This window comes from Nannospalax galili, unplaced genomic scaffold (assembly GCF_000622305.1).
Source record: "Nannospalax galili isolate Female #2095 unplaced genomic scaffold, S.galili_v1.0 scaffold103, whole genome shotgun sequence".
NCBI classification, from domain to species: Eukaryota; Metazoa; Chordata; class Mammalia; order Rodentia; family Spalacidae; genus Nannospalax; species Nannospalax galili.
In genome coordinates this window covers 1,781,077-1,790,327 of record NW_008352136.1, presented here as the reverse complement: position 1 = coordinate 1,790,327, position 9,251 = coordinate 1,781,077, and the positions used below count along the sequence as shown (strand labels likewise).

At 52.0% G+C, this 9,251-nt stretch overlaps 1 protein-coding gene across 4 annotated transcripts in view; it reads left to right on the top strand.

Moving 5' to 3' along the window:
• Positions 1-4,732: 4,732 nt before the first annotated feature.
• The window catches only part of Trpv4 (transient receptor potential cation channel subfamily V member 4), a 40,160-nt gene continuing 35,641 nt past the window's right edge, over positions 4,733-9,251 (top strand). For 2 of the 4 annotated variants that reach the window (XM_029554036.1, XM_029554035.1), the window contains exon 1: positions 4,734-4,782. The gene's annotated coding sequence lies outside the window, so the exon portion shown is untranslated. Of the gene's footprint in view, positions 4,783-9,251 lie in introns of all 4 variants that reach the window. The other 2 variants (XM_017802164.2, XM_029554034.1) reach the window with 2 other exon arrangements.

Genomic DNA, 9,251 nt, shown 5'->3' with positions numbered 1-9,251 from the left:
TGGCCCCTGCTCAGCCTGCTTTCTTATGCAACACAGGCCCACCTGCCCAGGGGTGGCACCACCCACAGTGGGCTGGGCCCTCCCACATCACTCATCAAGAAGATGTCCCTCAGACATGGCCACAGGCCAGTCCAATAGAGGCAATTCCCCGAGTGAGGCTCCCTCAACCCAGGTGTGTCAAGTTGACACTAAAGCTATCCAGCACAGCACCTGTGCACATGTGCCATTACACATGTGTGGAAGTCAAAGGACAGCTTGCAGGAGTTGGTTCTTCCTTTCTACTATATGGGTCCTAGGAATTAAACTCAGGTCATCAGGCTTGGCAGCAAGCACCTTTACCTGTTAAAGTTATCTCACTGGTCTACCTTCGCTTTTCTGAGGCTCATCTCTATGGCAGCATGAATCAATCTGCATTCCTTTTTAATGCTGAATTCTATTCCATTGAACAGATACACCATGCTTCAGCATTTGGGTCACCCCTGTTTTTACACTATTACGAATAACACCACTCTAAACATTCACGTACAGTGTTTTTATTGGACATAAGCTTTCAGTTCCCTTGGCTGTGTCCCTTAGCGGTGGATTGCTGGCTGGGTCATGTGCCATTGTGTATTTGACATTTGAGGAACTTCCCATTTTCCACAGCAACTGCCCCATTTTGTGTTCCCAGCACAATGTGGTGGCAGCCTTGCACTCTTGTGAGTCTATGTACATTTTTGAGACCATGTTCCTGCTGGCTGCACCCCGATGGTCTGCTGGCTTGGGTTCAAATGCTTTCAGCAATGGCACCTCACATAAGTGGCTCTCTGGCCCTTTTCTATAAAGTGATACAAGAATCTCCCTTCAAGGCTATCAGAAGATGACCTGGGATGGTGACAACTGTCAAGTGAGGTATACTTGTCCGCTTTTTATAACTGAGTCCCTGGGATGTAAAGTCCCTGAGGTGGGAGCCCACCAGCTTCCCTGAAGCTCATGGCCCTGGGCCTGGGATTCAGAATGTGCTGTAAGCTCCAGGCACAGGCCCTCTGCTGCTACCCAGGAGCTTCACTTAGTGGGAGTAGCCAAGCCCACTATGTGCCATCCAGGAGCTGTGTGGGAGGCAGGGCTGGCCCCTCTTGTGACCCTATGTGACTCTTAGCCACTAAAGGCCTCCATATGTTCCCTTCTTTCAGAGCAAAAGTTCTGTCTGTCAACAGCCTCTTGTCCTTCCATGGCAGAAGAGGGGATGTTCACCAACAAATGGCCACCAGCCTAGCAGTAGTCACACATGTTTGGCAGCCTCAGCTGGTGCTTGCTGGGCACCTCGCCTCACTCTCACTGCTCACCCCTTTCATCTAGGCAGATCTTGATGTTTTCAACTGACCTCATTTCCCGTTTTTTACTTATTTGGCTAAAGTACACCAAACATTTACTAAGTTTTCCATTTGAACTTGTGTTTATGTGTGTGCATATGTGCATACGTGCCTCTGTGTGTGTGTGTGTATGTGTCTGTGTCTATGTTTCTGTGTGTGTGTATCTGTGTGTCTGTGTATGTTGCTGGGGATCAAGCTCAAGCCCTCTACCACTCCCAGCCCATCTTAACCATTTCTAAGTACCCAGTTCAGTGGTACTGAGGACATTCATCTTGTAGGACCATCACCACTGTCCACCTCCATAATGTTCTGCCTCTTGGGAAGCTAAAACTGTCAAATAACAAGAACTCCACACAACCAGACTTGGCTATCCCAGGCTCCATCAGATCTTGCTATGTAACCCAGGCTGGTCTCAAGCTCTTAATCTTCCTGCATTAGCACCCAAATGCTGGGATTATGCACCTTGTTCAACCAACACTTTGTGTTTGGGGGCAAGTGTGGATGTGGAGGCCAGAGGTCAACCTCAGGTGCTATTCCTCAGGTGCCATGCACCTTATGTTTTTTTTGCAGGGGGGTGTTGTTTTTTGGGTTTCTTTTTGTTGTTGTTTTTTAAGACAGGGCCTTACTATGTAGCCCTGGCTGACCTGGAACTCGCTATATAGACGAGACTGGCCTCAAACTCCCAGAGATCCACCTGCCTCTGCTTTCCCCAGTGCTAGGATTAAAGGCGTGTGTCACCAGGCCTGGATTTCCCACCTTGTTTTTTGAGACAAGGTCTCTCATTGGCCTGAAGTTCACCAAGTAGGCTAGGCTGGCTGGCTAATGAGCCCCAGGGGATCTGCCTGTCTCTGCTTCCCCAGTGCTGGGATTATGAGTATGTGCCACTACACCTGACTTAAAAAAAAATGGATTCTGGGGGCTGGAGAGATGGCTCAGCAGTTAAGAGCACTGACTGCTCTTGCAGAGGACCTGGGTTCAATTCCCAGCACCAACATGGCAGCTACGAACTGTCCTTAACTCCAGTTTCAGGGGAATCTGAAGCCCTCTTCTGACCTCCGCGGCATTGCATGACACGGATACACTCACATACATGCAGGCAATACAACCATACACATAAATATAAAAATAGCTGGGCGTTGTGGTGCACGCCTTTAATCCCAGAACTTGGGAGGCAGAGGCAGGCAGATCTGTGTGAATTCGAGGCCAGCCTGGTCTATATAGCGAGTTCCAGTTCAGCTGGGGCTACAGGGAGACCCTGTCTCAAAAAGACCAAAAATAAATAAATAAATAAATATTTTTTAAAATGGATTTTGAATTGCTAGAGAAATGCTTAGTGGTTAAAAGTACTGGCTACTCTTGGCAGAGGACCCAGATTCAGTTCCTGGCACCCATGTGACAGCTAACAACTGTCCTTAACTCCAGGGGATCTGGCACCCTCTTCTGGCCTCTGTGGGCATTGCACAACATAGGTACACTTACATACATACAGGCAAAACACTCATATACATAAAATAAATACATATTTTAAAAGATATGGGTCATGGGGATCAAACTTGGGGCCTCATGTTACAACTCTACCAACTAAGCTATCTTCTTTTAAATTTTTTCTAATTTTGAGATAGGGTCCCCCTGTAGCCCCAGCTGGCCTGGAACTCACTATGTAGACAAGTCTGGCTTTGATCTCACAGAGATTCACCTGCCTCTGCCTCCTGAGTGCTGGAATTAAAGGTGTGCACCATCACACCTGGCTCAACCACACTTTTATTTAATTTTTTTAAATTTTATTTATTTTTATTTTATGTGTATTTGTGTATTGCCTGAATGTAGGTAAGTACACCCATGTCATGCAATGCCCAAGGAGGTCAGAAGAGGCTGTTGGATCCCCTGGGACTGGAGTTACGAACAGTTGTTAGCTGCCTTGTGGGTGCTGGGATTCAAACCCGGGTCTTCTGCAAGAACAACCAGTGTTCTGAACTGCTAAGCCACTTCTCCAGCCTCTATTTTATTTTTTAAAAATATGTATGTAAGTACACCCATGTTGTGCAATGCCGTGGAGGTCAGAAGAGGGCTTCAGAGCCCCTGAAACAGTAGTTAGGATGGTGGTTAGCTGCCCCACCTCTTCAACCCTCAACCACACTTTTAAAAACATCTACTAAGTGTTCCTCTTGTAGATTGAAACAAGACAGAAGTGGAAACAAGATTCCCTACCTCATGGAAGCAACAGCCATTTTCTAGATGATGAGACTAGGGCGCTGAGATGAAGGCTCTAGCCTAATCCATGGTGGGGCGGGATTTTAATTCAGATGTCTGTATACAGACCAGTCTCCAGCCTCCTAGCCCAGACCCCCCCCCCCACCCTGCATTGGGAGGGTGGTCCTCGGTTGTCCAATCTGTGAAATGGGGCTGGGTCAGTGATCCTGCTGCTGAAGGCTCCTGCTCTTCCCTTGACCTTAGAGAACAGCAAGTCACCATCCCTGGACCCCACCCTGGCTCCAGCTGTGAGAGGTCCCAGAAGAAGACTTTCCTATCAGGGAGGTGAGGGGCTATGTGCACACCGCTTACCACTATAAGACTGGCTTGCTGTGCTAGTGACCATAGCCACCCACAGGGAAATGTTTTCCCCAACCCAAGGCAGGAGCTTGTGGAGGTCCACCCTCTTCTCCAGGCCTTAGTTTCCTACCTGACGGTGGGCCCAGCAATCCTAACTTTAGGCTGAAAGGAAGACTTACTTGACAATGCTATCGTGCCCCCGTGCCCCCCTCCGTGCCCCCCCCTCTCAAGTCTACAGTTGCATGCTGCAATTGCTAGGCCTCCTGGGCTGCATCTTAAGGAAAAACCTAGCTAGCCTCTTACCGTTGGAGCCCCTTGGTTGAATTAAACTAATGATGCTCAGAGTGGCTGGTGTCTCGAACTCTGTACAAACCTGATACTCCTTCATCTTCACAGATGGTGAGGTGGAGCTTCCACAGCCCGCTCCAGAATGAGGACACTGAGGCACAGGTATAGAGGACTTCCTGAGGGCCGTGGCTTTTGGGTTGAGGGGCAGGTGGGGAGCTCAAGGGAGTCCGCCTGAAGCACTCAGGGCCCCTGGGCTTTTGAACAGCCCTGGCGAACATGAGTTGCCCATCCTGGGTGGCTCCTAAAATACAACTGAGACTCGGTCCCTCCAAGCTGGGGGTGGGCAGGTTGCCCAGGCTTGGAGCCAACAGTCCCAGGGAGGTCTCAAGACCCTGTCGGGGCCAGCAGTTTGCCTGGAGAGGAAACTGAGGCTCTGGCTCTGGCTCCCACCAGGTCCCGTCCCGGGACGCAAGCCGCGGGTGGGCGGGTACCGCGGGGTGGCGGGGCTGGAACCTGAGCCGCTGGAGGAGGGACGCTGCCAGCCGGGATTCAGGAAGCGCCGCTCCAGCCGCCGGCGCCCAGCCGTCCCGAGGTGAGTGGGGTTGCGCGGGAGGGAAGCCCCGCGGAGGTCCCTTGATGTCCCCGGGGGCGGCTCCGGGGCCCCACGGCCTCCGATGGGTCCCGAGATTCACGGTCGGGTCCCCTGACGCGCGGGAAGTGGGAGGCGCCGGGCGGGTCCCGCAGACGACCGCTGCTCCGCTGATGCCCTTGGGCCTGGCACCGCCACTCGAAGTGTCACCTGTGAAATGGGCGCCAACGTAGGCCTTTAGGGGTGCGGATCCCCGTCCCTGGGACCCAAATCCTGGAACCAAAGATCAGGCGCCTGCAGGCTGCTCCGGACGATCCCCACCTTGGGGGCTTGACTAGGGATGGGGCACCGAGCTCTGCCTTCCGCCTGGAGCATGTTAGAAGGACCTAGGAGGGGGAAGCTTCCGAAGGCTCAGAGGGATGGCTGTGTTCGAGAGACAGCAAGTCTTTACCCTCAGCTCCACCCTGGAGACTCGTGGTGGCCTCTGAGGACAGGGAGAGACTTCCATGCTGTCTTTTTGCCTGGAAATCCAACCACAGACTCCCGTGGAGCTGCCTTCCACCCCAGCGGGGTCCAGCCCAGCCTCCCTGTCTCTTTGGCAGATGAAGAAACTGAGGCTGGGCTGGGGGTGTAGCCAAGTGGATTGAAACCTAGGGATTGTCTGGCTCCAAAGCATTCCCTACCACCCTGGCTGACCTGCCCCAGTGGGTTCTGAACACAGGGCCAGTGGTGGGGAAGTGATGGGGGAGGAGGTCAGCCTTGGGGCTGTTGTGGCTCTTCCACTGGGGTGAGGGTAGTGGATGGCATGAACCCTGAACTTCTAAGCACATGTCACATGTGAGCTTTGCTCTGGGAGGTAAGAATCCCTAGCAGAGTTAAGCTTGGCCCTCTTGGCTGCCTGCCGGGTGGGACAGTCAGGCCTGGTGCTGCTCAAGGTGAGATGCTTATCAGGCCCAGGCCCCCTCAGTCATCACATTAGGAGCCCAGCCTGGGTAGGGGGCTCTTGGCATGCTCTGCCCTCCCTTACAGGGTGACCTTGGACTAGTTACTTGGCTGTGTAAGTCGTAGTTGGTCATCAGTAATACATAGTTGGTCATACAATAATACAGACAGTCCCAGGACTATTATGAGGACAAGTGTCCTGGGAGGAGTCTGGTACCCAGTCAGGCCTGGGTCAGTGTTGGCCTTTCCTTTCCCACACTGTCTTAGCAGAAGTGGGTGAGAAGAGGTAGTAGGCCATTTCTATAGCCTGCTCTGAAGAATGTGAGAACCTGAGGGTCTAGGGACCCCTCCTTCATGCTTTATTTTTTCAGGAAGAACTCTTTTACTTCTCAAGGAAGAACTTTCAACCCAACTGGCAAACATCCCTCCTGCTTCACTCTGGCTCATTCTGTGAAGTCACAAGGGATGTCGTGGAAAGGAGTTTTACCTGGGAATAAATTCACATAAGAGAAAAGGGTCTGAAGCTTCCTGGGATGGAGGTTTCCAATGAGCTCTGAGTAGGTGCCTGGGCTTCCCCACACCCTAAATCAGGGAAGAAGTGGACCCTCCACTCTCCTGTGCCTGCCCTACCTCATCCAAAGGACCCAGCAGACCCTCCTTGAAAGTTCACTACCACTGGGCACTGGGTGCTGGACATGCAGGTGCCTAAGTGTAGCTAGAGGGGTGTGAACAAAGGACATCTGTTCCTCTCTTACCACATCGGAACCCTCAAAGCTTCACTTCTTGGGGCTTGTACTTCTAGGCAGGCAGCACCCCAACCTGGAACGCCAGGAGGGGGCTAGCAGGGTGTGCAGATATGGGAGATGCTGTTGAATGCAAAGGAGAAGGCCAGGGTTGGGGAGGAGAGCAGACCTAGAGGCATCAGGGAGCATTTGGTCAAGGTGGCAGTTGAGCTGCACCTTGAAGAATAAATGCAGAACTGGAGGAGAGGGCACAGAGAGGGACTGATGCTAGCTAAGACCTGACTCGCCTGTTATGGACTGGGAGAACTCAAGGTATGTGCAACAGAGAAAACACTCCATTTGTCCAGAGTGTGTGACATCAGCAGGCAAGGCTAGGTGTCAGGTAACCTGGACAAGGCAGACTCAGAAGCCCTGAAAGGAGCCTGGGGCCGGGGGCGGGGGGCTTGTTGTTGTTCATGTGGTATAGAAAAAGTCTCCTAACTGCAGAGTAGAAGTGATTGGAGGGCCGGATTAGGTGGCCCATGGGTTCCTAGACGAAGAGGGAAAGGGGCACCTGGGGGGAGACACAGAAGAGAACCGAGTCACTGTTTCTGTGACACAGTTGATGCTCAGTGACTCTTAGCTGCAGAGTTGACTGAGCATGCCCTGCATGTGTGTGTACCTGGGAGTGCACGCAGCACTGGGGGTAGAATTCCGGGCCTCACTAAGCCACACCCTAGCTCCTGAGCAAACTGTTTCAAGAGGACCTCACTCTTTTGAGCTCCTCTAGGAGTGCCTAGGGCAATGGGGCCCAGAGAGGGAGAAATCTCTAACAGCTCTACTTCTCTCAGGTCCTGATCCTGCTATCTGCCTCAGTTTCCCCTGTCTGACTTTGGAGAAGATATTTCAGTCTGTTTTCCAATAGGGACCTTTGAGTGATTCTTTTCTGTCATAGGATCTGGGGAGTCAAGAGAACATTTGTATCATGCCACAGGGCCTCTAGATGTTCCACACCACCGATTTGGGGCAGAACTTACCTGTTAAAGATTAATTCTGATCTCTGGAGATACTTGTGGTCCTGGGGCCCATGCTGCTACTCTGAACTCTGGGTATAGGGCCAGTCTAGCTTAGCCAAGCATGGGCTGCATTACCAGTTACTAGGATGGTAGCAGGAATGGACAGAGTACTTTCTATGTCTTAGGTACTGGGCCAAATGTCCTCAGTAAATTCAGATACATGCAGAGGGATTAACTGAGGCCTGCATGGTAAAGTCATTTGCTTACAGTCACTCAGCACAGAAGGAACAGAGCTATAATCCAAGTCTCCTTTGTCTGCTTCCAAAATCCACATCCTTAACCTCCAAAGTGGTCTGTCCCCATTTGTTGGTGCCCTCTCCAGGGTGATGGGAGCTGTGGGGAAGAGGTCCAGCTTTATAGAGGGAAGCTGGATTGCTTCTTAAGCCTTCTGTTTTCTGATCCAGGAGCTTAAGGAAGTCATCGGGACCCTCAAAGCTTGTTTCCTCATCTGTCAAAAGGGGCTCTTGGGTTCTACTTTGCCAGGCCAGCCCAAGGCCCACAGATGGGCTCTTGAAACCCAGGACTCCTCCCTCATCCAGTGTTTTCTAGCCTAGTCCAGGGCATGCTTCCCAATATCTTGGGAGTTCTCCATGCCAGGCGGCGGGCAAAGCTAGACTTGCACTTGGAAGATGGAGCCTTTCAGTCCTGCAGTGTTGATGGGTATTGGCTGAGCTCCAGGCACCTTCAACCTTTCCTACTTTCCTGCTTTAACACTTAGAAGCCAGATGCCCAGATCTGAGCCCCAGTTCCCAGGTGGTTCTTGTCCTCCTCCAGTCTGTTACCTCATCTGTACAGTGGGGTGAGCACTCCAGTGTGGGGCGTGGAAGCACTCACCTCGCTGGGTAGTATAGACAGTTTCCCACTCTGGCTTGTAACCAGATCTGCTACCTGGTCACTTCTACAGTATGCAACCTCATTCCCACTGGAAAAGATGAGCAAGAATGCAGAGACCCACTTTGCATGTGGAAGAAACTGAGTCTCAGGGTAGGAAACCGTTTACCAGGATGGCTGTCTCATGGCAGAACAGGAAACAGAGTCAAGTGACTCTTAGTCCCCTTGAATCCCAGAAAATCCAGTGACTGGCTCAGCTCCTTGTCAGAGAAGCCATCTTGGAGTCTGATGCACCCTCAGCTCCGCCATTCAGTGCTATGTGACAACAGGAAGTGGCTTTACCTCCATTCCCAGGATTCGTTGCAGGTTGGAGTCCTGGCTTGAGTTCCCCTGCCTTGGGTACCCTTGGATCCTGTGAGCTAGCTACTTGGCCTTGTGAGTTGGCTGGGCAGGAAGGCCAGGCCAGCACATTTGCTATGACTCTCACTTCCTTCCCACCCGTGAGCCCCTTCCTGATCATTGCTTCCCCTTTCTGTCCCAAAATCTGGCTACATCTGGCTGTGTGAGCTCAGGGAAGTCACCCCACCTCTCTGGGCATGTTGTTCCCCCGTAGGGGAGGGTCATATAAGCCCAAGCTGGGCACACAGGAACTCCTCCCAGTCTGCTGCAGATGAAGTCAGAGTGTTGGAGAGGCCCCAGTAGGTGGGATGGGGAGAGGGTAGTCAGGCAGGCTGTTAAGGCAATGGGAATTTGTATGTTTTCTTTTGGGTAGTGAGTAAGGCCACTGCTCCCACCCACCAACCTCTCTGCCCTACACAAAGGACTCCTTAGTCCCTCAGGCGCCTGTTTTTCCTGAGGGTGGAGTGACCTGGGGTCCAAAAGACATGATTGCCTTTGGGAA